Source organism: Mus pahari, chromosome 4 (genome assembly GCF_900095145.1).
Source record: "Mus pahari chromosome 4, PAHARI_EIJ_v1.1, whole genome shotgun sequence".
NCBI lineage: Eukaryota > Metazoa > Chordata > Mammalia > Rodentia > Muridae > Mus > Mus pahari.
The window spans coordinates 30,929,970-30,936,601 of record NC_034593.1 but is presented as its reverse complement, the minus strand read 5'-3'; the positions used below and the strand labels follow the sequence as shown (position 1 = coordinate 30,936,601).

At 41.4% G+C, this 6,632-nt stretch overlaps 1 long non-coding RNA gene across 1 annotated transcript in view; it reads left to right on the top strand.

Annotated features, from left to right (window-relative positions):
• Positions 1-4,287, top strand: part of LOC115063840 — a 5,803-nt gene extending 1,516 nt beyond the window's left edge. Inside the window, exon 3 of the long non-coding RNA XR_003843718.1 lies at positions 2,888-4,287. This is a non-coding gene — a long non-coding RNA (uncharacterized LOC115063840). The remainder of the gene's footprint in view (positions 1-2,887) is intronic.
• The last annotated feature ends 2,345 nt before the right edge of the window (positions 4,288-6,632 follow it).

The following is a 6,632-nucleotide window of genomic DNA, read 5'->3' as shown; positions in this document are numbered from 1 at the left end:
ACACACACACACACACACACACAGAGAGAGAGAGAGAGAGAGAGAGAGAGAGAGAGAGAGAGAGAGAGAGAGAGAAGTGACAGAGTCAGAGAGACAGAGATAGAGACAGAGACAGAGACAGACTGGAGAGTTAAGACCCTTAACATTAATTTTTACCTAGGCTGATAACACAGAGAATTGTTGGTATTTTAAACAAAAGGGAAAACAGGCCCATCTAGGTGAGTCACTATCAGAAATGATTTTTGCCTGACAATAAGTTGATTTCCTACATATTCTATTTCATTTGGATACAATAAAGCCAGTCTTAAACAAAGAAAATGGTTCATTTTAGCTCTTATGTCTTGAGTAAATTCTTGTCTCCTTATCACATCTTTATCAGAGCTATAGTAAAGCTTGCTTTTGATTTCCAGTCTGAATTCCAAACTTAGAAGACATGAATATACATTGTGATTTGCACAATAACCCTCTGATTAGCGGATATCTCTGTGGTGATGATGTCTTGTTACAGGCCAGCATGGTTAATATGAACATGGACAATAAACGTGGGAGTGATTAATGAGCAATTACGGTTGTTTATAAGGACAGAAAGTAATGATTTCATACCTGGTAAATAATCAGAATATAAACAATTTAACCACCAGCTTGGCTTCTTGACTTTGTAATTTTTTTCATCTTCCTGGCATTTCTGCCATCCAGAAGTGTGATCCACCCCAACTCTTCACTGACTGGAGAGAACAGAAAACTTGGGCATCTCAATACTAGGCTGAGCTCTCTGCAGATTAATAGACAGGTTGCTAAGAAAGAACTGGCTGCTTTTCCATTTTGGGCTCAGGTCATTTTATTACCACTACACTAATTTGTTAATTACTAAGTTCTCATTTACTTATCCTTGCCCAAGCCCTGCCCAAGCCCCGCCCACGGATGTGTCTCCTTCCCAGCTGGGATCTACCTGGAACTTATTTCTAAATGACAGGAGTTAGGATTCCTCATATTTGTAAAATAGGTTGTTGGCATCTTCTGCCTGCTCTTTAGTTAGTAATTCTGCCTTTGAAAATTTGACGTCTGTAGAAGAAATGCCTTTTATAATTCTTTTATCCCACTACCATTTTCCAAGACCCAGCACAAGATTGATTCCCCAAAGCAGAGATATTTCTCTTCATTTGTTTTCCTAAGGTAGAGACTTGCCATGTAGCCTGGGTCAGCCTGGAATTTGCTATGGAGACAAAAAAAAAAAAAAAAAAAAAAAAAAAAAAAAAAACCTTCAGCTTTTGGTGATCATTCTGCATTCTGGTATTACAGTAATGTGCCACCATGCTTGGCTTATAAAACGTACATTGGTACTAGATCTAATGAGCTGACACCCACAATATCAGTTCTATGTCTTGATTACTCAATTCATTGACCACACCTTGGCTCTGATAGTGTATGTCAGTTCTAATATGTGTGTGACAAAGATAGGCCCATTCTGGAGCCCAGGCTGACTTGGAACTCAGCATCTGCCTGGCTCATCCTCTTGGTAAGGATGTACCACCCACCATGCCTGGCCATACTTTGAAAGATAATGTAAATGTAAATTAGTCACTAAAACATTCAGTAAGTCAGGGACATTTACAATAACTGCTCATTTTGTCAATGTAATTTTATTATAAAATATTATTGATTCATTTTCGACAAAAAGACCTCGCAAATGTTAGAATGCACATTTCCTACATTATAAGGAAATGGGCCATAATGATAAAATGCATTATTAGTGTTTTATTTTATTTTATTTATTTGTTTATTTTTTGATTTTTCGAGACAGGGTTTCTCTGTATAGCCCTGGTTGTCCTGGAACTCACTTTGTAGACCAGGCTGGCCTCGAACTCAGAANCCCGCCTGCCTCTGCCTCCCGAGTGCTGGGATTAAAGGTGTGTACCACCACGCCTGGCTAGTGTTTTATTTTAAATGTTGCTATTTAATAGGTATATATTTTAGTTGTTTAAAATGACTTCCCCTCTTATTAGTACAATTTTGATTGAAAACTAATTTCCAAACTTGTAATATAATGAATCTACAGTTCTGACTAGAGAAGATCATTCTGTTGAATGAGAGTATGTCACATTCCCATTTACAAAATCTAAAATGTCTGATAAAATAGATTCCTATGCCCGCACTTCAATTGCAGGGTGCAGGGGTAGCTGCAGGCCTGATGCAATCTTATGCCCCACAGCATGGGGGATTCACCCAGAGTGAGCCCCACACTGGCTTCTGGGGAGAAAGGGTTTGTTTTTGGTTCATTGCAGAGGTGGAAACTTGGAATAAGGTATGCAAAAAACACGCAACACCCTATTTTTAATGTGACATTCTAATGTTCCCAATTTTGCCTAGTTTCAAACTAAGTACAGTAGAATTCAGTTATAAACGGTGAGAATTTTGAACATTGTGAATGGTTGAGCCATTTAAAGAGAGTAGGGAATGGGGTTTTCCCCTCTAAACCATATGATCTAGAGACTTTTAGAATCCTAGTTATACTGATGCAATATGTAGAAAAGTATCTGCAGAGCTCTGTATATTCAAAATAGCTCTTGGAGCTAGTGTGAGCTACATGTGCTTATTTAAGCTCAATCCGTAATTAAAACTCTAAAATCACTAGAATTAGTCTCGGGTATCTGTATTACATACAAGGGCAAGTGAAGAATTGAGCTCTTGATGTAGTGGGGTCTTGTTCATTTTGTTTTCTACTTTAATCAGTTACACAGATTCTTCCAATATCCATTTGCTATTTTGTTTACATAAATAAAGAAGGACCCAGATTAAATGCCCCAGTAAACAGGGGCTTGAGCAAATTAGGGGTCTTGTTATGTCTCGTGGAACTCACTCTTTATATGAGGCGCGGTTTGTATTTCAGGTTCTTATGTGGTCTCCGTGGCTCCCCACCGGAAGGAAGAAGCAGGGAGGAAAACAGCGCGCGCCTGTCCGAGTCCATCTTCCTTCTAAAGAGTTTCCCGGGGGCCAGGACGACTTCACGGGCCACTGTCTTTGAACAATATGGATGCTGTCGCCTTCAACCAAACCCCAAGTTCTCTAGATTAGGGCAAAGGATCCTGGGTGGACAAGAACCAGAAGTCTATGATCTAGTACAAAGCACTGTTGTGCGGAAAGCAGTGTTCAAGATGGAACTCCTGGTTCCCTCGCAGCCCCAAGCCATGTGGCTGAGCAGAGTGACGATGTCTCCCTAGCTCTCAAGAAATGTTTGTCAGGACTGGCTTCCCCTCTGGTCAGCTGACTCCCCTGTACCAGGGTTTTCTAGGCATGTAGCCTGGAAGCCTGCACATTTGTGTGTGTTGGGGGATCTGGAGGTTGAGGGGTCTTCATAATCTCATGGAGCTTTGGTGTAGGATCAATGTAGGTTGTTTCCTTTTGCTCTTTTTTGGTCCCCTCCATCACATTCCAGTTACTTACATTTTGGTGGCAGCTAAGTTTGTGTATTTGGTTCCTATAAAGGCTATCCCTTCCGTGCACAAGGAAAGGGACACTGCTCAGAAAGGCTACCTCTCTTCCTTCCACCCTCGATCCAGGAATATCCCGGGAGATCGCCTCTCGAGCTGCTTCTACTCACAGCCTACGTACTGGCCAAGCCGAGGGAGAAGAAACACTTCCCACACCCAGAGCTGTGCAAAAGAACTTTCTGTGATATGAAACTGTTCTATATCTGTGGTGCCCAATACGGCAACTACTTGTCACACGTGTCTAGTAAACACTGAAATATGGCTAGCAGGGCTTAGATTTTATTTCATTTTACCCGAGACAGCCACATGGGGCTGATGGCTATTGTATGTACAGTTAGTTCACACCATTCTCTTTGTGTGTGTGTGTGTGTGTGTGTGTGTGTGTGTGTGTGTGTGTGTGTGTATGTATGTATTTTAGAGTCAAAGTGGGGAGGTGGCTGCTAGCCATGGGCTCTACATCCCACGGTCTTCATTTTCTTGCTTTCAGTTTTTCTCCTTGATGAAAAAGAAAGTCAGTATGTTAGCTCTGAATTGAGAATGCTATCATCTACCTATTGCATGTCTTCCTGTACCAAATGGGATAGGTTTTAGTGATAATTGACCATGGTAAAAATGGCAGTGTTGATTCACCACATCTCCATGTTCCCAGTCCTTGCCCTTGACCAAGGTCACATTGTCCTACACACTTTATTCCATTTTAGTTCCCTTTTTAATATTGTGAATCCCAAGCAATTATTGTATATTGTTTTCAAAATATCTAGTGGTTTATATTTTTTAAGGTTGTAAAATAAAAATTAACAATTACTTGTAACTCAGGTTTTGTGTGTATGTGTATCTGTGTGATTTTTAGTAACTTACTACCCAAACTTTGTTGTATTGATTAGGATATGATTAATAAATGGAAAGTGATATTGATATTTGTATCATATTTCCATTTTAATGAACATATTTATATACCAATGAATGCTTTATTTAAAAAACATTAAATGAATCTTCTGTTATGGTCAAAATTTGAGTAACGTAGTTGTCTCCAGGCTCCCTGTTTGGGCTGTTGTATTGAGTTATAGAAATTATTAGACTGTCATCGCAGACATATTCCTTTCACAGACGCATCGTCTCCCACCTGTGGTTAATCTATGGATTTAATTGGAAAGATTTTTAAAGGTGTATTATTAATTTTGAAGTTTTTAATTTATCCATGTTTTGTTCATTGCTCTCTGTGTCCTCTTTAGGCGACATTGGCCTACTCTGCCTTCACCCTGGCTACCAAGAAGGATTCTGCCCTGCTTTCTTCCACACTAAAAGTATAGTTTTAACTTTTACTAATCTATCACTCATCTTGAATTGAGGTTTGTACATGGTATGGAGTAAAGGATAATTTCCCCTTTTCATATAAACATGCTGGCTTTCCTAAAGAAAGCTTTCCTCATTCCTCCGTTCTTCCTTTTTCCTCCTCCCTCATTTGTTGAACACACTTTACATTCCCCACTGTGTCACTGTGCCTCTTTCATCGACCCCCCAATGTGTGAATAATAGTGGGTCTCTTTCTGGATCTCATCTGTTCCATGGACCCCTCCAAATAAATGCCAATGTCTTAGTCACACAGTAAGTCTTATCATAGTATGAATGGAATTACTAACACAAGCTCCTAGTCAAAGGCTGACAGTGCACATCAGGAGGCCTGGATACTTTGAATTAAAATCAGTAAGAAAACTCCAATGGAGACTAGGATTCCTTCATTTAAATCTGAGTCCTGATCTCCTTTACTGTTGGTACAGGTGGGACAAGCAGCGTCCCTGAAGTCAGAGCTCAGAGATGAAGCTCTGCATTGTGTTTCGCTGCACATAAGCCTACACATAAACTTTCTTTACCCAGTCTGTTGATGAGTACAGTTCCCCATGTCCATGTCATCTACACTGCTCCACGTCTTTGTATAGTCTTGTCTACATTTGCTGACGTGGGGCAGGATGGGTTGAAGATACAGGTAGTTTCTGAACTTACTGTCTATAAAAGTGGTTGAATGCAGAGTTGGCGTGGGTAGCAAGATGGACACTGTTGCTCTGTTCATGGAAACATAAAAACATGTATTCTCCCTGGACACCATTCAATCCTCAACCACTCTGCATTCTGGGGATCTTTTTGTCTATCAGTGTGATCTGCCGAGGGAGGCTTAGCTGTCCTTGACATTAAATACGTTTCTCGTTTGAGCATTGATAAATTCTCTGTGTTCTTTCACCAGCTTCCCTTCTCTGTCTCAGTGTTCTTCAGTTACAGCAATGAGCTGGATGACCGTTGGTCTGCCGGCACTGTTACCTCAATGTTAACTGCTGTCTGTGCAGCTTACATGAAGATTCACTCTGTGCTGTAGCTCTGTTTTAACAAGCTGATGGGGCAGGAATCGCCACTAATACATCATAAAGAGGTTTCACTGCCTTACGATCAGTGTTCCACCTCTTTATCTCTTCCTCTCTCCTGTCAGCCCCAGGTAACCACAAATCCATTTACAGTCTCCAGGTTCTCCCTTCAGAGAGCCATGCAGATGTGACCAGGCAGGGCTGCAGCCTCTCATTCAGCAAGGTGCACTTAAGCTTCTTCCTTCTCCTGCACGACCAAGGGTTCGTTTCTTTTGACCTCTGACCAGTATTTCAGGGTCTGACAATACAACGCTTGTTCATTCACCCACCAAAGGACATCTTGCTTCCTTTCAAGTTTCACAATTATGAACAAACCCTCCGCAAACGTTTCCATACAAGTTACTGTGTGGACAAAGCACAGGGTGGGTAAACACCGCGTGGGAGTGCTTGGTCAGACTATCTTTAGTTTTGTGAACCGACTGTCTGGCCTTCCCAACGTGAGTCCCAGTTACCCTGCTGCGAGCCTCTTCGGCATCCACCGTCACCAGAATCTCTGTCTGCATTCTTATATTTATTGATTTATTGTGTAGGAAAGGTGGAGGGGTGCATGCCACAGCACACGCGTGGAAGCCAAAACACAACATGTAGGAGTCAGTTCTCTCCTTCCACCGTGTGGGTCGTGGGGCTCGAACTCAGGTCCTCAGACTTGGTGACAAGTGCCTTGGACCAATGAGCCACCCCACCAGCCCCCAGTGCTTTCTATTTTTGAGAGTTAAGCAGGTGTGCAGAA